This window comes from Lactuca serriola, chromosome 7 (assembly GCF_051521515.1).
Source record: "Lactuca serriola cultivar US96UC23 chromosome 7, Lser_US96UC23_V15, whole genome shotgun sequence".
Lineage (NCBI taxonomy): Eukaryota > Viridiplantae > Streptophyta > Magnoliopsida > Asterales > Asteraceae > Lactuca > Lactuca serriola.
This window is the reverse complement of record NC_136414.1, coordinates 167421904-167446508: the sequence shown is the minus strand read 5'-3', so window position 1 is coordinate 167446508 and position 24605 is coordinate 167421904. Positions and strand designations below refer to the sequence as shown.

The 24605-nt window shown below is 32.3% G+C and overlaps 3 pseudogenes; all 3 read left to right on the top strand.

Moving 5' to 3' along the window:
* Positions 1–528: 528 nt before the first annotated feature.
* Positions 529–1589, top strand: LOC145064534 (ribonuclease 3-like protein 3; annotated as a pseudogene).
* An 8748-nt stretch (positions 1590–10337) lies between these two features.
* LOC145064533 (ribonuclease 3-like protein 3) lies at positions 10338–11388 on the top strand (annotated as a pseudogene).
* An 8780-nt stretch (positions 11389–20168) lies between these two features.
* Positions 20169–21242, top strand: LOC145064532 (ribonuclease 3-like protein 3; annotated as a pseudogene).
* Positions 21243–24605: the final 3363 nt, after the last annotated feature.

The following is a 24605-nucleotide window of genomic DNA, read 5'->3' as shown; positions in this document are numbered from 1 at the left end:
TATATATATATATTTGACTAACTAATTAGCCTAAAATCGGGTTATTTTTTTCGAAATAAAATGTTTAGATTTCATCCTTTATAATTGATTTTATAAGAAACTATTTAATAATAATCTAGATAAAATATTTGAATTTCCAATTTGTAGGTTGGCCTATCTCTTAATCAATTTAAAGTCTTAGCCAATTTGCTATAAAACCACTATAATTTCCAACAACAAGCAGTGAAAAAGTATAGAAAATATGATTATGTTAGAAACAATATAGCACAAACATATAATAAAAAATAAAATTTTGACATTCATACGTAAATAAATCATAATAATAAATTAAAAAATGGGAGAGAATATATAACAACATGAAGTATTAAAATCCAACTTGTTTAAACACGAAATTCTTAACTGTATTTTTTTATATTATTGTTCAATACTGTAGAAGAACTATTCAGTAGTTTGGTGTATTCTCTTGTATACAAGCTTAAATTATATCAATATAAAGTCATTTTTGTGGCATTAGTGATTAGGAGCTAAATGAACGGGTCCGTCATCATGTCAGACTCATCATTGCAGCCGAGTTTGAAGGAGGTTGAGAAGATTATAGCGTATGAATTCAAAAAAAAAAAGGCTTGTTGAAAGAAGCTTTTACTCATTATACTTACAAAGATATCGATTGTTCTAAATCCTACGAACGACTAGAGTACCTTGGCGACTCGTTTCCAAACCTTATGATTGCCAAAGAACACTATCTCCTGCACCCAGATATGACATCTGGTGAGTTGACTCGACTGCGTGTTACATCGGTTTCTCAGGCACCAAGATCACTTATATGATGAACGGGTAATCTTGATTTTGTTTCAACATTTTCTTTATCATTCTTTCTCCAATTCAAGCTGATATATACACTATCACCTCCAACTAAGAATACACACACACACACACACACACACACATATATATATATATATATATATATATATATATATATATATATATATATGAAGATTCAAGAACTCATGGAAGGAATCAAGGAATACCCATTGCACTCCACTGGTTTGATCCATTCGCCTAAGATCTTTGCAGATATTCTTGAGTCTCTAGTTGGTGTTGTCTATGTTGACACCAATTTATCGGTCGATGCTACATGGGAGGTAAATCATGACATCGTTCAACCCACTCATGCCTTCATTTTATAACATGGGATATATGATCAAGCCTACAAAGTCTAGGCTCATGTAACAAATGAATCTTGATATAAAGATTTGGAGAGTCTATGAATTGTGACAATTAACTTGATTTTGGATTTGTAGGTGGTGAAGAACTTGTTACGACCTTTGGTCATACCAGAAAACCTTAACTTAAACCCTGTTACGAGGTTTAATGAAATGTGCCAGAAGATCGGGATAAAACCAGAATATAAAGATTTATGGGATGATAGAAAGGAAATTGAAATATATGTTGATGAGAAGTTAATTGGGATAGGAAACAACAAGAACAAGAAAACAATTGCAAAGAATAAAGCTGCAGCACAAGCATACGAAAATCTTGCCAAGCAATTGGCTATGGAAAATGGTTCATTTGTTTCTGAACTTTGATTCGCATTTGTCTCTTTAGATGGGTCGAAACGTGCTTAATGTTTGGAAAGGGTTCCGATCGATTGGGTTGACCTAAAATAATTTTTTTGTCTAATTTTTAAATAATTAACATTTTAATATGCCTATAAAACTTGATTATTACAATTACAATTAAATTCGTTGAATGAATTTAAAAATACATGTTGTGTGCCTTCAACTAAAGATTTCAGAATGACAAGTTTTATTAGAGGCGTGCATAGGAAGGCATATAATGTTATATATAACACTTCTTAGATTTTGGTTCTAATAATATCAATATATGTATATACTTTCTACGATCATAATTGCAATCACTTAGTGAAGTTAGTTTTCTGTTATGTAGAATTAAGTTTTACGTGTGTTTAAGGTGTGAGATTACATGGGTTTAGTATATAATAAAATAAACGAAAACATATTAATTAGCGTTTTAAGAATTTAATAGAGATTAAAATAATTTATAAGGTTTAAATAATAATTAAAATGTATTAAAGGTATGTAAGTAATATTATGATCACTCCTCCTAATGAATCGCTAGGTCAAAGGCCATTTGATACACAAAGTAAAAAAATCATAGTTAATATGGTTAGGTTATTATTGTAATAATTATCAAACTACATGAGAACAACTATTGAATCGACAAAGCAAAAATGAATTATATCGACATAAATCATATGTGATTAGATTCATATAATCACATGCAATTATATGTATTTAATCACATATGATTAATTTGGATAAAGATTTGTTTTTGCATTCGTATATAATTACATGTGATTGTATGTATCTAATCACATATGATTTAAATAGACAAAATTTGTTTTTTCCAAATAAAATCATATGTGCTTAGAAACATATAATCACGTCTGATTAAATATATTTACTCACATATGATTAAAGTGGAAAAAAATGATTATTGAATCGAGAACGCGAAAAGAATCTTATCCACATAAATCATATGTGATTAGATACACATAATCACATGTTATTATGGTACGTATCTATGAATAACAACAGAAAAAATAGATATAAGAACAGAGAAAAAAATGATAAAGTTTTGTGGAACAAAAGATTGTCTAGTAGTATTAAGCTTAGTCTCCGCACCACACTAAAACGTGGAAGGCAATAAGAATAATGACTTAAGTCAACCTATATGGATATAAATATGGGCAATAAGTTTTGTGGAACCTTGGTTGAAAGCACCCTTAGCTAGTTAACAAGAAAACACCCATTAGACACCTTGTATGGAAGTTTTAGCACAATATCCCACTAAGGCCACCACCTTTGAGTGCATACTAGCTAAAAACATGAACACACCCTTCGAAAATCACCCAAAACCGTGAACACCTTCCTTAGGCCACCCTTGGCCGTAAACCCTCTTTTGGGACCTTACTTTAGCATAAACTCCCTTAGTGGACCCTACTAGACCATAAACACATTCCTAGGCAACTATTTGGGCGTAAACACTCTAAAATATCAAGGCTAAGCCGTGAACACACCCCTAGGTAATGTCTTGGGCGTAAACTACATAAGGATTCCAAATTTTGACCATGAACACTTCCCTAGGAAGCATCTAGGGCGTAAATACCATAAAGACTCCAAATTTTGACCATGAACACCTCCCTAGGAGGCATCTTGGCCGTGAACCTTAGTTTATGGTCCACTTAAACCATAAATTCCTCTCAAGTCAAATGCGTTTACGGTGCTTATTAGCTATAAGGGACTAATTCCCAATGCCAATCTCAGTAACTCATGAATTAACTCCTAGAAATCAATATTACCCCGCAGTATTCCAAGTAAGCATCCCATCAATTTCCCTATTCCATATGAAAGGTGCGTAAACCCATTCTCCATTTCACTCACTCTGAACATCTGCGAACTCTCCCAAGAACTCAAGATTTTGCTCCAGAAGCCATTTCCTTCATAATTCCTTCCAAATTCTTGTAAGTAAATTATTCATAGTCAAATGCTTCATACAATTAGTGGTTGCAAATCTTATACTCACACATATAATTATGTGATAATAGTTCTAGGCTAGCAAAATCCTCAAGACGATCATTCAAACTCTTTAAGTGTTAGGACTTGAACTTCTCATCACCTCTCCAAATCACCTGCCAAATCAAACCAAGGTGAGCTTCATACCCCTCTTTTGATGTCCTCATGGTTTTGGGGGAGGATACAAGTCAAGGGTCTTGTGAAATTTTAGTATAATTGCTTGCTTATGCATGTATGATATGATTTATGTGTTTAGAGTTATGAACCCTGTATATATTGGTTCAAGAACTCGAGATTTTTAGCAATTCTCAAGGTTTTGAACTATATATCACAATGTAGAAGTTAGAAACAAAAACTAATATGTTTATGAAATATAAATCATAAATTTTTGTATCAAGAATCATAAGGTTTTGCTCCAAAAAAAATTTTAAACAAATTGTTAAACATAATATTTTGGAAATGGTTAAATTGGAGTATTAATGATATTTTGGGGACCATTTTCGGCCACAAGTATATATGAGGACCATTTTAGAAAATGGAATAAAATGGAAGAATTATTGAACATCTCAATTTTTAAAGGACCCAAAAATGGAATTTTTGGATAAACAATGGCCTTTTTGAATATTTTCATGAATATAAGTCTAAAATGAACATTTTAAAAGAAATGGGCCATTTTTGACAATTCACCTAGTTTTGAACCACTTATTACACCTTCTAACAAATATAAGCCTTATTTGATAATTTATAAAAAGAAGGGCCATTTTTGCCAATACCGATAATATTGGGTCATTTTTGATAAATATGATTCCAAGTGGATTATCCTCAATAAACTAAAATGATAGACCTACTCAACTAGCACAAATATTGTTATTTATTAAATAACGGATTTCATCGATTGCTCAAAAACCGGTTGGTATTCTAGTCAGACGAGTCTCAAAAGTACCTATATATATATATATATATATATATATATATATATATTAGTGTATGTTTAAAGTCCTGTAGGAGTTATAACCACAGTCTCCTGGAGGGAGAGCGGGAATTTGTGTATAGATCTATATGAGGTTGACACCCCGCACCTTCGTTGTTCGCTACAGCTAGATCGGCCACTCTAGGGTGACAAATGTCTTTTATCGATTTGGGCGCCTGAGAAACGCCAAGACAAGCCTCCGTCATATTAGTATGGTTATAACAGCTCACTAGAATATGATATTGCTATTTAGAAATTTATGTAGGGAAAACCTTACAAATAAATTGGCACATTGTGTTGACCGCCCCTATGCATGGTAGTGATTGCCCACATTCGTTGTGTTGATCATCCACTTGTGTTGTGCGTAATGACCACAATCGTCTATTGATTTCTCACACCTCATTAGTCTTAGGGTTTTAAGACCACCATTTTATATATCAGAAAATATGGGATTTTCTGGAGTAAATGATTTTATACGATTCCAAAATCGACATACTAAAACACACAAATGTAACTACACTCAATTCGAAACGGAACTCACGATTTTCTTTTACAATAAATTATGGGATTTTCTAGAGTAAACGATTTTATACGATTTCGAAAACGATAGACTAAAACACATACATGTAACTACACTTAATTGGAAACAGAACTCACGATTATTTATACAAGAAAATATAGGATTTTCTGGAAAAAACGATTTCACAATTTCGAAAGATGATAGACTAAGTAAACACATGCAACTATACTAGATAGAAAACAAGACTTACAACTGTTTTGATAAGAAAACACTAGAATTTTCTGGATTTCTAAACTATCACAAGTTTTATACGAAAATGTTTATGAACTCACCAACTTTTTAGTTGACGTTTTTCAAAACGACTTGTATTCTCAGGAAATCAGTAAGCAGGTTAAAGGGACTCGGATTCAGGAATACTTTGCTGTAGTTTAGAATTTATTTACTTATGTCTCTTTTGTGTAATTTGAAGCACAAACACAATATGTAAACAATGTAAGTTTGTTATCTCAATGTATGATGCTTGGATTTGCTATGTTTCATTTATATGCAAATGTTATGCTATTACACAATTAAGTCACCCGCCTCCGGACGTTTCTGCCGTTTGGTCCAGGGGTGTGACATATAATGAAAAAATTATATGTAATAGTATATTCTGGTAGAATGATTTATATATTGTGTTTCTTTGTTATTAATAAGTGTACCATTATCATAGACTAGCATAATTTTTTTTCTTTTCTAAGAATATACGGAGTTAGGTGTGACAACCCGATATTTCGAGACAATATGATGGATCAAAAGTCAAATTTAGGTCAAAATTTAACTTTCCTAAAATCTTATTTGGGTTAAATAAAGTAGTAGGAATCGTATCAAGGTTTCCGTACATATAAAGAACCCTAGAATCCAAGTTATAACGAAGAAGTTATGACCTAAACGAGAATCGAAGATCTCATCAATGGTATTACAACGGTAAAAAGTCTGGCGAAAACAGACATCAGATGAAGGAGTTATGGAATTTTAGCGGACTTTTCCTGTCCCGACCTATTAAAATATAATATTAAAAATAAATTCAAGATTTACCGACGAAGTCTAAACGAAAGTTGTAGATCGTAGTCTCACCTTCGCGTGGATATAAAGAACGTCGAAAACGGAGTTCGTATGAGAAAGATATGAATTTTTGAAGTTTACTAAATAATTAAAATATAAATTAAATTCAAAATCCGGTATTATCCGAAGGAGGAGTCATCAGACCAATCCAGGTTACGCCCAGCGTACTCGGATGCTCGGCCTCAATCCGTCCACGTCGCTTTGATGCTTTGTCCGAGGATGCGGTAAGCCATGACGTTGCGTACGCCCAGCGTACCCTCGTTAGTACGCCCCGCGTACGCGAGGCTTTCAGCCCCTATAAAAGGGATGCGAGGGTGCCGGCCATTTTTGCTCATTTCCTCCCTTTCTCACGCCGAAGCTCTGCGTTAAAACCCTCGGAGCCATCCCAAAGTCCTAGTTTTCATATCCAAGTTGGGAAGGAAGTTTTACGCTCCCGAGATTCCCGAGAATCCCGATAAATCCGCTTGCTTGAGTAGAAGTTCTGCTCGGTTTTCGTCTCGCTTTCTTCAATCTATCAAGTGAGTTCATACCCCTATAATCCACACTTTTAAATGTTTTATAAATGTTTTTATATGCTTTTAAGGGGGGGGGGAATACAAGTAAAACACACGATTATTATCGTGTGTTATATAAAGTTTCATTATACACTTTTTATGAACGGAATCATATGTGATTTATAACTATTATAAGGAAACTTTCATATACAAAATATATCACGATAACATCATATCTTTTGAGATGAAAAATGTTGTTATATATGTATAAATCAAACACTCTGCTTATACTGTATGTATATGTGTCCATCTTAGGCACTACAAAAATTATGCTTTTCATAACAAGTGAGCATTTCACTAGGGATTACTATACAAACGAGACACACTTTTAGAAAACTATAATAGGTATAGTTTTACGAGAACATCACGAACTTTTACATACTAGAAATACTATTTCAAGGAGATACATTCATATACAAGAACAAACGAACGTTTTCATATGTACTTCAAATAGTTTTCACAAATGTTTTTACATGTTAAAACAATTTTAGAAAATGTCTTACAAATTGAAGGTTTCCTTTTTGAATCTGTTATAGTTGTGCTTCAAACAAAGGTTTTCTTACACTTAAACTGTCTTGTCAAACGGTTTTCGATTCGATTTATAAACTGACATCAAGTCATAAATTCTTATTTGTTAAACTTTTCAAAGGTTTTACAAAACTTCTTTTATGCTTTTATACTATAAATTGCATGCCTCTATATGTATAGTTATATAAGAAATGTTTAAAAGACTTAGGAAGGCTATCCACCCTGTTTCCTTTTCCTCGATTTGGATGTGGTCTGGTGGGATATCGGGTACCCGTCCGAAGGTCATTTAAATATTAGTTATATATCATGTGTACATATATAGTCATAAATGTTCCATCAGTTAATTCAGTTCCGACACTCTTGGGTAGCAAGGGTGTATAAACTATTATAGGAATAGTTTAGGGGATACAAAACATTATCCCTATTACAAGAAATTACACCAGAGTCAGTTCATTCATGAGTCTAAACTACATGCTATATGAAGGGATACTCTTACAGAGATTCCTCTTACATGGATACACTTATATGGATACTCTTACAGAGATTCCTCTTACATGGATACACTTATAGGGATACTTTTACATAGATACTATATGATAAGAAACTATAAGGGACTAACCATTCCTAAACCCGGCTGTTAGCAACAGAGGTAAATGGACATCTACGGATGTCTACGGTTGATAATACTTATACTAGGGAGACCTTTACGGGACTAACCATTCCTTCAACCTGCTGTTAGCAACAGAGGAAAATGAACATCTACGGATATTCAAGGCGAATACGTTTCGGCAGTCGCGATTTCGTGTTTATCCTAATACAAAAGGATAATACTTACATGGCTATATTTTCCCTATTACTTTTATTTTGTGATACATTCACGTAAACGATGAGGTAGACTATATATTGTTAATAGTAGTCATAAAGGGGAAAACCATCTTTGTTACAGCAAAACATACAAGTCTAGGTAGAAGACCACTTTCAAAACAGTCAGGTCTTGGTTAAAGACTACTTTCAAAACATTCAGGTCATGGTAGAAGACTACTTTCAAAACATTCAGGTCTTGGTTAAAGACTACTTTCAAAACATTCAGGTCTTGGTAGAAGACTACTTTCAAAACATTCAGGTCTTGGTTAAAGACTACTTTCAAAACATTCATGTCTTGTCAATTTAACAAATTTGATGTCAATTCATAACATACTTTCTGTTTCTTCCCCCTATGAAGTTTATGCAAGTTTACGGCGCATCAAATGGCCACTCAGGTGTTTGGACAACAAGTTATAGTAACGTGTTTTTATTAATATGCTTATAGAGTCAAATATTTTATGGGATTTTCTAATATGTGACCTAAGGAGACATATAAGAAGTATTAATTATGAAAAATATTACCATAATTAAATTCGAAATACATTTATTATGGAGATTATTAATGTACTTCATATTTAATTATGGTAATATTTCTTATAATTAATGTATTTTCTAATTAATTAAACTAATATATATCATCAATTAATGCTTATTGTATGGAAAATCCCAAATTTTATTTCTTCTTTTATGACTTATGATTAACTTCTCATGGAGGATATATGACAACATCCTTGAAGAATGTCTTTACATTAACGTTTATGCTTCGATGTTCAATGTTAATGTTCTTGAAAATCATGTTATGTAATAGAAGGCTATTCTTAAAAATCGTTTAGCTTTGGTACTTGTAAAACAACAATATAATTTATATTTAACAAAAACATAACATATATTATAAATATATTTTAATGGTGATGATATTTTCTGATGCATTTCTTTTACGAAATATGACACCGACACACACACACATACACACACACACATATATATATATATATATATATATATATAATTTTACGTCTTTTGTTCAAATTAAAATTTGCTTTCTCAGCCATTTGGATCGATGAACCTTTTATTTTTTGTGACAACATAAATAACTTGAAATAACATGTCAATTATATTATTATAAGCCTTTTTATGGAAAAAAGAATGCAGGAATAGTAAGTTTCATATCACCAAGTATAATTATCTTTTTTCTTTTTAAGATATTAAATTTTATATATCATTGTATAAACATGATAATATCACCATTAAATTTTTAAAGATGTTTATTATTTAAACGTCATATTTAACATTTTTTTTTTGAAATGGAAAACTAATTAATCTACTCCTAAATACTATATGTGTCTCCTAAGAGACTTGAACTCATGACCTGTTATTTGAGAGACTCACTCCTTACCGCTAAACCAAAGACCATTTGGTTTAACAATTGTTTTAATTAACCCGTAACCGTTATTACATGGTTCTCACACCTAGCATGCCATTATTTAAGAATATATATTCATATTATTCTGAAATTGTAACTGAATATCTAAAATATCATGCAAAAATTAGATTGTTTTGAAGAAAGAAAAGTCAATATTTTCAAGACTCTTCTCATATGTATGAAAAGTCAATTATATCAAGAATGTCATTCTTATTTATATATATATATATATATATATATATATATATATATATATATATTTGACTAACTAATTAGCCTAAAATCGGGTTATTTTTTTCGAAATAAAATGTTTAGATTTCATCCTTTATAATTGATTTTATAAGAAACTATTTAATAATAATCTAGATAAAATATTTGAATTTCCAATTTGTAGGTTGGCCTATCTCTTAATCAATTTAAAGTCTTAGCCAATTTGCTATAAAACCACTATAATTTCCAACAACAAGCAGTGAAAAAGTATAGAAAATATGATTATGTTAGAAACAATATAGCACAAACATATAATAAAAAATAAAATTTTGACATTCATACGTAAATAAATCATAATAATAAATTAAAAAATGGGAGAGAATATATAACAACATGAAGTATTAAAATCCAACTTGTTTAAACACGAAATTCTTAACTGTATTTTTTTATATTATTGTTCAATACTGTAGAAGAACTATTCAGTAGTTTGGTGTATTCTCTTGTATACAAGCTTAAATTATATCAATATAAAGTCATTTTTGTGGCATTAGTGATTAGGAGCTAAATGAACGGGTCCGTCATCATGTCAGACTCATCATTGCAGCCGAGTTTGAAGGAGGTTGAGAAGATTATAGCGTATGAATTCAAAAAAAAAAAGGCTTGTTGAAAGAAGCTTTTACTCATTATACTTACAAAGATATCGATTGTTCTAAATCCTACGAACGACTAGAGTACCTTGGCGACTCGTTTCCAAACCTTATGATTGCCAAAGAACACTATCTCCTGCACCCAGATATGACATCTGGTGAGTTGACTCGACTGCGTGTTACATCGGTTTCTCAGGCACCAAGATCACTTATATGATGAACGGGTAATCTTGATTTTGTTTCAACATTTTCTTTATCATTCTTTCTCCAATTCAAGCTGATATATACACTATCACCTCCAACTAAGAATACACACACACACACACACATATATATATATATATATATATATATATATATATATATATATATATGAAGATTCAAGAACTCATGGAAGGAATCAAGGAATACCCATTGCACTCCACTGGTTTGATCCATTCGCCTAAGATCTTTGCAGATATTCTTGAGTCTCTAGTTGGTGTTGTCTATGTTGACACCAATTTATCGGTCGATGCTACATGGGAGGTAAATCATGACATCGTTCAACCCACTCATGCCTTCATTTTATAACATGGGATATATGATCAAGCCTACAAAGTCTAGGCTCATGTAACAAATGAATCTTGATATAAAGATTTGGAGAGTCTATGAATTGTGACAATTAACTTGATTTTGGATTTGTAGGTGGTGAAGAACTTGTTACGACCTTTGGTCATACCAGAAAACCTTAACTTAAACCCTGTTACGAGGTTTAATGAAATGTGCCAGAAGATCGGGATAAAACCAGAATATAAAGATTTATGGGATGATAGAAAGGAAATTGAAATATATGTTGATGAGAAGTTAATTGGGATAGGAAACAACAAGAACAAGAAAACAATTGCAAAGAATAAAGCTGCAGCACAAGCATACGAAAATCTTGCCAAGCAATTGGCTATGGAAAATGGTTCATTTGTTTCTGAACTTTGATTCGCATTTGTCTCTTTAGATGGGTCGAAACGTGCTTAATGTTTGGAAAGGGTTCCGATCGATTGGGTTGACCTAAAATAATTTTTTTGTCTAATTTTTAAATAATTAACATTTTAATATGCCTATAAAACTTGATTATTACAATTACAATTAAATTCGTTGAATGAATTTAAAAATACATGTTGTGTGCCTTCAAATAAAGATTTCAGAATGACAAGTTTTATTAGAGGCGTGCATAGGAAGGCATATAATGTTATATATAACACTTCTTAGATTTTGGTTCTAATAATATCAATATATGTATATACTTTCTACGATCATAATTGCAATCACTTAGTGAAGTTAGTTTTCTGTTATGTAGAATTAAGTTTTACGTGTGTTTAAGGTGTGAGATTACATGGGTTTAGTATATAATAAAATAAACGAAAACATATTAATTAGCGTTTTAAGAATTTAATAGAGATTAAAATAATTTATAAGGTTTAAATAATAATTAAAATGTATTAAAGGTATGTAAGTAATATTATGATCACTCCTCCTAATGAATCGCTAGGTCAAAGGCCATTTGATACACAAAGTAAAAAAATCATAGTTAATATGGTTAGGTTATTATTGTAATAAGTATCAAACTACATGAGAACAACTATTGAATCGACAAAGCAAAAATGAATTATATCGACATAAATCATATGTGATTAGATTCATATAATCACATGCAATTATATGTATTTAATCACATATGATTAATTTGGATAAAGATTTGTTTTTGCATTCGTATATAATTACATGTGATTGTATGTATCTAATCACATATGATTTAAATAGACAAAATTTGTTTTTTCCAAATAAAATCATATGTGCTTAGAAACATATAATCACGTCTGATTAAATATATTTACTCACATATGATTAAAGTGGAAAAAAATGATTATTGAATCGAGAACGCGAAAAGAATCTTATCCACATAAATCATATGTGATTAGATACCCATAATCACATGTTATTATGGTACGTATCTATGAATAATAACAGAAAAAATAGATATAAGAACAGAGAAAAAAATGATAAAGTTTTGTGGAACAAAAGATTGTCTAGTAGTATTAAGCTTAGTCTCCGCACCACACTAAAACGTGGAAGGCAATAAGAATAATGACTTAAGTCAACCTATATGGATATAAATATGGGCAATAAGTTTTGTGGAACCTTGGTTGAAAGCACCCTTAGCTAGTTAACAAGAAAACACCCATTAGACACCTTGTATGGAAGTTTTAGCACAATATCCCACTAAGGCCACCACCTTTGAGTGCATACTAGCTAAAAACATGAACACACCCTTCGAAAATCACCCAAAACCGTGAACACCTTCCTTAGGCCACCCTTGGCCGTAAACCCTCTTTTGGGACCTTACTTTAGCATAAACTCCCTTAGTGGACCCTACTAGACCATAAACACATTCCTAGGCAACTATTTGGGCGTAAACACTCTAAAATATCAAGGCTAAGCCGTGAACACACCCCTAGGTAATGTCTTGGGCGTAAACTACATAAGGATTCCAAATTTTGACCATGAACACTTCCCTAGGAAGCATCTAGGGCGTAAATACCATAAAGACTCCAAATTTTGACCATGAACACCTCCCTAGGAGGCATCTTGGCCGTGAACCTTAGTTTATGGTCCACTTAAACCATAAATTCCTCTCAAGTCAAATGCGTTTACGGTGCTTATTAGCTATAAGGGACTAATTCCCAATGCCAATCTCAGTAACTCATGAATTAACTCCTAGAAATCAATATTACCCCGCAGTATTCCAAGTAAGCATCCCATCAATTTCCCTATTCCATATGAAAGGTGCGTAAACCCATTCTCCATTTCACTCACTCTGAACATCTGCGAACTCTCCCAAGAACTCAAGATTTTGCTCCAGAAGCCATTTCCTTCATAATTCCTTCCAAATTCTTGTAAGTAAATTATTCATAGTCAAATGCTTCATACAATTAGTGGTTGCAAATCTTATACTCACACATATAATTATGTGATAATAGTTCTAGGCTAGCAAAATCCTCAAGACGATCATTCAAACTCTTTAAGTGTTAGGACTTGAACTTCTCATCACCTCTCCAAATCACCTGCCAAATCAAACCAAGGTGAGCTTCATACCCCTCTTTTGATGTCCTCATGGTTTTGGGGGAGGATACAAGTCAAGGGTCTTGTGAAATTTTAGTATAATTGCTTGCTTATGCATGTATGATATGATTTATGTGTTTAGAGTTATGAACCCTGTATATATTGGTTCAAGAACTCGAGATTTTTAGCAATTCTCAAGGTTTTGAACTATATATCACAATGTAGAAGTTAGAAACAAAAACTAATATGTTTATGAAATATAAATCATAAATTTTTGTATCAAGAATCATAAGGTTTTGCTCCAAAAAAAATTTTAAACAAATTGTTAAACATAATATTTTGGAAATGGTTAAATTGGAGTATTAATGATATTTTGGGGACCATTTTCGGCCACAAGTATATATGAGGACCATTTTAGAAAATGGAATAAAATGGAAGAATTATTGAACATCTCAATTTTTAAAGGACCCAAAAATGGAATTTTTGGATAAACAATGGCCTTTTTGAATATTTTCATGAATATAAGTCTAAAATGAACATTTTAAAAGAAATGGGCCATTTTTGACAATTCACCTAGTTTTGAACCACTTATTACACCTTCTAACAAATATAAGCCTTATTTGATAATTTATAAAAAGAAGGGCCATTTTTGCCAATACCGATAATATTGGGTCATTTTTGATAAATATGATTCCAAGTGGATTATCCTCAATAAACTAAAATGATAGACCTACTCAACTAGCACAAATATTGTTATTTATTAAATAACGGATTTCATCGATTGCTCAAAAACCGGTTGGTATTCTAGTCAGACGAGTCTCAAAAGTACCTATATATATATATATATATATATATATATATATATATATATATATATATTAGTGTATGTTTAAAGTCCTGTAGGAGTTATAACCACAGTCTCCTGGAGGGAGAGCGGGAATTTGTGTATAGATCTATATGAGGTTGACACCCCGCACCTTCGTTGTTCGCTACAGCTAGATCGGCCACTCTAGGGTGACAAATGTCTTTTATCGATTTGGGCGCCTGAGAAACGCCAAGACAAGCCTCCGTCATATTAGTATGGTTATAACAGCTCACTAGAATATGATATTGCTATTTAGAAATTTATGTAGGGAAAACCTTACAAATAAATTGGCACATTGTGTTGACCGCCCCTATGCATGGTAGTGATTGCCCACATTCGTTGTGTTGATCATCCACTTGTGTTGTGCGTAATGACCACAATCGTCTATTGATTTCTCACACCTCATTAGTCTTAGGGTTTTAAGACCACCATTTTATATATCAGAAAATATGGGATTTTCTGGAGTAAATGATTTTATACGATTCCAAAATCGACATACTAAAACACACAAATGTAACTACACTCAATTCGAAACGGAACTCACGATTTTCTTTTACAATAAATTATGGGATTTTCTAGAGTAAACGATTTTATACGATTTCGAAAACGATAGACTAAAACACATACATGTAACTACACTTAATTGGAAACAGAACTCACGATTATTTATACAAGAAAATATAGGATTTTCTGGAAAAAACGATTTCACAATTTCGAAAGATGATAGACTAAGTAAACACATGCAACTATACTAGATAGAAAACAAGACTTACAACTGTTTTGATAAGAAAACACTAGAATTTTCTGGATTTCTAAACTATCACAAGTTTTATACGAAAATGTTTATGAACTCACCAACTTTTTAGTTGACGTTTTTCAAAACGACTTGTATTCTCAGGAAATCAGTAAGCAGGTTAAAGGGACTCGGATTCAGGAATACTTTGCTGTAGTTTAGAATTTATTTACTTATGTCTCTTTTGTGTAATTTGAAGCACAAACACAATATGTAAACAATGTAAGTTTGTTATCTCAATGTATGATGCTTGGATTTGCTATGTTTCATTTATATGCAAATGTTATGCTATTACACAATTAAGTCACCCGCCTCCGGACGTTTCTGCCGTTTGGTCCAGGGGTGTGACATATAATGAAAAAATTATATGTAATAGTATATTCTGGTAGAATGATTTATATATTGTGTTTCTTTGTTATTAATAAGTGTACCATTATCATAGACTAGCATAATTTTTTTTCTTTTCTAAGAATATACGGAGTTAGGTGTGACAACCCGATATTTCGAGACAATATGATGGATCAAAAGTCAAATTTAGGTCAAAATTTAACTTTCCTAAAATCTTATTTGGGTTAAATAAAGTAGTAGGAATCGTATCAAGGTTTCCGTACATATAAAGAACCCTAGAATCCAAGTTATAACGAAGAAGTTATGACCTAAACAAGAATCGAAGATCTCATCAATGGTATTACAACGGTAAAAAGTCTGGCGAAAACAGACATCAGATGAAGGAGTTATGGAATTTTAGCGGACTTTTCCTGTCCCGACCTATTAAAATATAATATTAAAAATAAATTCAAGATTTACCGACGAAGTCTAAACGAAAGTTGTAGATCGTAGTCTCACCTTCGCGTGGATATAAAGAACGTCGAAAACGGAGTTCGTATGAGAAAGATATGAATTTTTGAAGTTTACTAAATAATTAAAATATAAATTAAATTCAAAATCCGGTATTATCCGAAGGAGGAGTCATCAGACCAATCCAGGTTACGCCCAGCGTACTCGGATGCTCGGCCTCAATCCGTCCACGTCGCTTTGATGCTTTGTCCGAGGATGCGGTAAGCCATGACGTTGCGTACGCCCAGCGTACCCTCGTTAGTACGCCCCGCGTACGCGAGGCTTTCAGCCCCTATAAAAGGGATGCGAGGGTGCCGGCCATTTTTGCTCATTTCCTCCCTTTCTCACGCCGAAGCTCTGCGTTAAAACCCTCGGAGCCATCCCAAAGTCCTAGTTTTCATATCCAAGTTGGGAAGGAAGTTTTACGCTCCCGAGATTCCCGAGAATCCCGATAAATCCGCTTGCTTGAGTAGAAGTTCTGCTCGGTTTTCGTCTCGCTTTCTTCAATCTATCAAGTGAGTTCATACCCCTATAATCCACACTTTTAAATGTTTTATAAATGTTTTTATATGCTTTTAAGGGGGGGGGGGAATACAAGTAAAACACACGATTATTATCGTGTGTTATATAAAGTTTCATTATACACTTTTTATGAACGGAATCATATGTGATTTATAACTATTATAAGGAAACTTTCATATGCAAAATATATCACGATAACATCATATCTTTTGAGATGAAAAATGTTGTTATATATGTATAAATCAAACACTCTGCTTATACTGTATGTATATGTGTCCATCTTAGGCACTACAAAAATTATGCTTTTCATAACAAGTGAGCATTTCACTAGGGATTACTATACAAACGAGACACACTTTTAGAAAACTATAATAGGTATAGTTTTACGAGAACATCACGAACTTTTACATACTAGAAATACTATTTCAAGGAGATACATTCATATACAAGCACAAACGAACGTTTTCATATGTACTTCAAATAGTTTTCACAAATGTTTTTACATGTTAAAACACTTTTAGAAAATGTCTTACAAATTGAAGGTTTCCTTTTTTGAATCTGTTATAGTTGTGCTTCAAACAAAGGTTTTCTTACACTTAAACTGTCTTGTCAAACGGTTTTCGATTCGATTTATAAACTGACATCAAGTCATAAATTCTTATTTGTTAAACTTTTCAAAGGTTTTACAAAACTTCTTTTATGCTTTTATATTATAAATTGCATGCCTCTATATGTATAGTTATATAAGAAATGTTTAAAAGACTTAGGAAGGCTATCCACCCTGTTTCCTTTTCCTCGATTTGGATGTGGTCTGGTGGGATATCGGGTACCCGTCCGAAGGTCATTTAAATATTAGTTATATATCATGTGTACATATATAGTCATAAATGTTCCATCAGTTAATTCAGTTCCGACACTCTTGGGTAGCAAGGGTGTATAAACTATTATAGGAATAGTTTAGGGGATACAAAACATTATCCCTATTACAAGAAATTACACCAGAGTCAGTTCATTCATGAGTCTAAACTACATGCTATATGAAGGGATACTCTTACAGAGATTCCTCTTACATGGATACACTTATATGGATACTCTTACAGAGATTCCTCTTACATGGATACACTTATAGGGATACTTTTACATAGATACTATATGATAAGAAACTATAAGGGACTAACCATTCCTAAACCCGGCTGTTAGCAACAGAGGTAAATGGACATCTACGGATGTCTACGGTTGATAATACTTATACTAGGGAGACCTTTACGGGACTAACCATTCCTTCAACCTGCTGTTAGCAACAGAGGAAAATGAACATCTACGGATATTCAAGGCGAATACGTTTCGGCAGTCGCGATTTCGTGTTTATCCTAATACAAAAGGATAATACTTACATGGCTATATTTTCCCTATTACTTTTATTTTGTGATACATTCACGTAAACGATGAGGTAGACTATATATTGTTAATAGTAGTCATAAAGGGGAAAACCATCTTTGTTACAGCAAAACATACAAGTCTAGGTAGAAGACCACTTTCAAAACAGTCAGGTCTTGGTTAAAGACTACTTTCAAAACATTCAGGTCATGGTAGAAGACTACTTTCAAAACATTCAGGTCTTGGTTAAAGACTACTTTCAAAACATTCAGGTCTTGGTAGAAGACTACTTTCAAAACATTCAGGTCTTGGTTAAAGACTACTTTCAAAACATTCAGGTCTTGTCAATTTAACAAATTTGATGTCAATTCATAACATACTTTCTGTTTCTTCCCCCTATGAAGTTTATGCAAGTTTACGGCGCATCAAATGGTCACTCAGGGTGTTTGGACAACAAGTTATAGTAACGTGTTTTTATTAATATGCTTATAGAGTCAAATATTTTATGGGATTTTCTAATATGTGACCTAAGGAGACATATAAGAAGTATTAATTATGAAAAATATTACCATAATTAAATTCGAAATACATTTATTATGGAGATTATTAATGTACTTCATATTTAATTATGGTAATATTTCTTATAATTAATGTATTTTATAATTAATTAAACTAATATATATCATCAATTAATGCTTATTGTATGGAAAATCCCAAATTTTATTTCTTCTTTTATGACTTATGATTAACTTCTCATGGAGGATATATGACAACATCCTTGAAGAATGTCTTTACATTAACGTTTATGCTTCGATGTTCAATGTTAATGTTCTTGAAAATCATGTTATGTAATAGAAGGCTATTCTTAAAAATCGTTTAGCTTTGGTACTTGTAAAACAACAATATAATTTATATTTAACAAAAACATAACATATATTATAAATATATTTTAATGGTGATGATATTTTCTGATGCATTTCTTTTACGAAATATGACACCGACACACACACACACACACACACACACACATATATATATATATATATATATATATATATATATAATTTTACGTCTTTTGTTCAAATTAAAATTTGTTTTCTCAGCCATTTGGATCGATGAACCTTTTATTTTTTGTGACAACATAAATAACTTGAAATAACATGTCAATTATATTATTATAAGCCTTTTTATGGAAAAAAGAATGCAGGAATAGTAGGTTTCATATCACCAAGTATAATTATCTTTTTTCTTTTTAAGATATTAAATTTTATATATCATTGTATAAACATGATAATATCACCATTAAATTTTTAAAGATGTTTATTATTTAAACGTCATATTTAACATTTTTTTTTTTGAAATGGAAAACTAATTAATCTACTCCTAAATACTATATGTGTCTCCTAAGAGACTTGAACTCATGACCTGTTATTTGAGAGACTCACTCCTTACCGCTAAACCAAAGACCATTTGGTTTAACAATTGTTTTAATTAACCCGTAACCGTTATTACATGGTTCTCACACCTAGCATGCCATTATTTAAGAATATATATTCATATTATTCTGAAATTGTAACTGAATATCTAAAATATCATGCAAAAATTAGATTGGTTTGAAGAAAGAAAAGTCAATATTTTCAAGACTCTTCTCATATGTATGAAAAGTCAATTATATCAAGAATGTCATTCTTATTATATATATATATATATATATATATATATATATATATATATATATATATATATATATGACTAACTAATTAGCCTAAAATCGGGTTATTTTTTCGAAATAAAATGTTTAGATTTCATCCTTTATAATTGATTTTATAAGAAACTATTTAATAATAATCTAGATAAAATATTTGAATTTCCAATTTGTAGGTTGGCCTATCTCTTAATCAATTTAAAGTCTTAGCCAATTTGCTATAAAACCACTATAATTTCCAACATCAAGCAGTGAAAAAGTATAGAAAAGATGATTATGTTAGAAACAATATAGCACAAACATATAATAAAAAATAAAATTTTGACATTCATACGTAAATAAATCATAATAATAAATTAAAAAATGGGAGAGAATATATAACAACATGAAGTATTAAAATCCAACTTGTTTAAACACGAAATTCTTAATTGTATTTTTTTATATTATTGTTCAATCATGTAGAAGAACTATTCAGTAGTTTGGTGTATTCTCTTGTATACAAGCTTAAATTCTATCAATATAAAGTCATTTTTGTGGCATTAGTGATTAGGAGCTAAATGAACGGGTCCGTCATCATGTCAGACTCATCATTGCAGCCGAGTTTGAAGGAGGTTGAGAAGATTATAGCGTATGAATTCAAAAAAAAAGGCTTGTTGAAAGAAGCTTTTACTCATTATACTTACAAAGATATCGATTGTTCTAAATCCTACGAACGACTAGAGTACCTTGGCGACTCGTTTCCAAACCTTATGATTGCCAAAGAACACTATCTCCTGTACCCAGATATGACATCTGGTGAGTTGACTCGACTGCGTGTTACATCGGTTTCTCAGGCACCAAGATCACTTATATGATGAACGGGTAATCTTGATTTTGTTTCAACATTTTCTTTATCATTCTTTCTCCAATTCAAGCTAATATATACACTATCACCTCCAACTAAGAATACACACACACACACACACACATATATATATATATAATACACACACACACACACACATATATATATATATATATATATATATATATATATGAAGATTCAAGAACTCATGGAAGGAATCAAGGAATACCCATTGCACTCCACTGGTTTGATCCATTCGCCTAAGATCTTTGCAGATATCCTTGAGTCTCTAGTTGGTGTTGTCTATGTTGACACCAATTTATCGGTCGATGCTACATGGGAGGTAAATCATGACATCGTTCAACCCACTCATGCCTTCATTTTATAACATGGGATATATGATCAAGCCTACAAAGTCTAGGCTCATGTAACAAATGAATCTTGATATAAAGATTTGGAGAGTCTATGAATTGTGATAATTAACTTGATTTTGGATTTGTAGGTGGTGAAGAACTTGTTACGACCTTTGGTCATACCAGAAAACCTTAACTTAAACCCTGTTACGAGGTTTAATGAAATGTGCCAGAAGATCGGGATAAAACCAGAATATAAAGATTTATGGGATGATAGAAAGGAAATTGAAATATATGTTGATGAGAAGTTAATTGGGATAGGAAACAACAAGAACAAGAAAACAATTGCAAAGAATAAAGCTGCAGCACAAGCATACGAAAATCTTGCCAAGCAATTGGCTATGGAAAATGGTTCATTTGTTTCTGAACTTTGATTCGCATTTGTCTCTTTAGATGGGTCGAAACGTGCTTAATGTTTGGAAAGGGTTCCGATCGATTGGGTTGACCTAAAATAATTTTTTTGTCTAATTTTTAAATAATTAACATTTTAATATGCCTATAAAACTTGATTATTACAATTACAATTAAATTCGTTGAATGAATTTAAAAATACATGTTGTGTGCCTTCAAATAAAGATTTCAGAATGACAAGTTTTATTAGAGGCGTGCATAGGAAGGCATATAATGTTATATATAACACTTCTTAGATTTTGGTTCTAATAATATCAATATATGTATATACTTTCTACGATCATAATTGCAATCACTTAGTGAAGTTAGTTTTCTGTTATGTAGAATTAAGTTTTACGTGTGTTTAAGGTGTGAGATTACATGGGTTTAGTATATAATAAAATAAACGAAAACATATTAATTAGCGTTTTAAGAATTTAATAGAGATTAAAATAATTTATAAGGTTTAAATAATAATTAAAATGTATTAAAGGTATGTAAGTAATATTATGATCACTCCTCCTAATGAATCGCTAGGTCAAAGGCCATTTGATACACAAAGTAAAAAAATCATAGTTAATATGGTTAGGTTATTATTGTAATAAGTATCAAACTACATGAGAACAACTATTGAATCGACAAAGCAAAAATGAATTATATCGACATAAATCATATGTGATTAGATTCATATAATCACATGCAATTATATGTATTTAATCACATATGATTAATTTGGATAAAGATTTGTTTTTGCATTCGTATATAATTACATGTGATTGTATGTATCTAATCACATATGATTTAAATAGACAAAATTTGTTTTTTCCAAATAAAATCATATGTGCTTAGAAACATATAATCACGTCTGATTAAATATATTTACTCACATATGATTAAAGTGGAAAAAAATGATTATTGAATCGAGAACGCGAAAAGAATCTTATCCACATAAATCATATGTGATTAGATACACATAATCACATGTTATTATGGTACGTATCTATGAATAATAACAGAAAAAATAGATATAAGAACAGAGAAAAAAATGATAAAGTTTTGTGGAACAAAAGATTGTCTAGTAGTATTAAGCTTAGTCTCCGCACCACACTAAAACGTGGAAGGCAATAAGAATAATGACTTAAGTCAACCTATATGGATATAAATATGGGCAATAAGTTTTGTGGAACCTTGGTTGAAAGCACCCTTAGCTAGTTAACAAGAAAACACCCATTAGACACCTTGTATGGAAGTTTTAGCACAATATCCCACTAAGGCCACCACCTTTGAGTGCATACTAGCTAAAAACATGAACACACCCTTCGAAAATCACCCAAAACCGTGAACATCTTCCTTAGGCCACCCTTGGCTGTAAACCCTCTTTTGGGACCTTACTTTAGCATAAACTCCCTTAGTGGACCCTACTAGACCATAAACACATTCCTAGGCAACTATTTGGGCGTAAACACTCTAAAATATCAAGGCTAAGCCGTGAACACACCCCTAGGTAATGTCTTGGGCGTAAACTACATAAGGATTCCAAATTTTGACCATGAACACTTCCCTAGGAAGCATCTAGGGCGTAAATACCATAAAGACTCCAAATTTTGACCATGAACACCTCCCTAGGAGGCATCTTGGTCGTGAACCTTAGTTTATGGTCCACTTAAACCATAAATTCCTCTCAAGTCAAATGCGTTTACGGTGCTTATTATCCGAAGGAGTACGCCCATCGTACTTCGGAGTACGCCCAGCGTACTGAATGGAGGGCCTCGGATCGACCACATCGCCCTTATGCCTCTATGCCCGTCTCGTCCGAAGGCAGCAGTCGATGATGCGGTAAGCCATGACGCATGTGTACGCCACGCGTACGAGGGTACGCCCAGCGTACGAGGTATGCCCCGCATACTTCGGTGTACGCCCAACGTACGATGGCAGTGGTCCTCACCTATAAATAGGATGCGAGACTTCCGACTTTCCTTGCTCATTTCTCTCTTCTCTCTCACTTTTACTTCCCGTTTAGCATCCCGAGACGACCCCGACACCCCGGTTTCATACCCCCGCCCCGACGAAGGTCCGAAGCCCCGAGAATCTCGCCACTTTCCGGTCGAAGTGCCACCCGAGAAAAAGCTCGTTTTCTTCGAATCATCACACTTTCCAAGTGAGTTCATACCCCTACTTTTTCATGTCTTTTTCATATTTTAGGGGGGGGGGGAATACAAGTGCAATACGAGAAAACATATTGCTTATATACAACATCGATATTTTTAATACTTCGATATCAACATTATACGTTACATGAAAAGTTAGTATTTCATCGAATTATTATCACCAAATCGAACACACTTTCGGAAAAACTATAATGGGTATAGTTTGTGGGTTATTCATTACATTCTTACATAAACATTTTGAAAATGAAATACTTTCATCTGCATGAAATATAGACTTTCTTTTTCGTAAATCTATTTATACTAAGTGTTGTGAGATATTCAACTTCTACGTACTCTCAAGTATGCATTTCAAGTCCTGTATTATAAACTATAATCTCTTGGAGGGAGAGCGTGATACTTGTGTATAGATCTATACGAGATTGACAATCCCGCACCTAAACTGTTAGCTACAGTTAGACCGGCAAGTCTGGGGTGACAAACGTCATAACACTACAACGCCTGAAGAACGTTGTTACAGGCAGTCTGTGTCAATAGCATGGTTATAAAACTCACACGGAAGTATAAAATGAGTTTGATTTACGAGACTCTTGAATGCATTCTACATTATCTCGAGCATAAATTTACCTTCATTGTTTCGAGCACGAAAGACACTAATGTCCTCCAACTTTTGGGACTTTTTCAAACTATATGTAGAAAATATTGGATTTTCTGAAAACCACATTCACCTATTTTTACAAAAAGGCATACAACTTTCAGTACAAAAACACTTATGAACTCACCAACTTTATTGTTGACACATTTTTGAAACTACTTGTATTTCTCAGGGAATCGGTAATACAGGTAACCATCAGCTTTTGGAGAAGGAACGCTAAGGCGTCTATTATCAAAACATTTTAAATCATCATATTTGTAATTTTCTTTTGAAACATGTATTACGCTACAATGTAAGTTTGTGTTATATATATGATGGTTGTGTTTACTTTCTTTACAATATACAACTGTTATGATACTACGTGAAGTCACCCACCCCCAAATATTTCCGCCATTCTGGTTTGGGGGTGTGACAATTTATGTGGACAAGATTCATTATTTCTTTCTCAATTCAATAGTTGTACTCATGTACTTAATCACATGTGATTATATGTATCAAATCGCATATGATTTTTATTCATATTCATG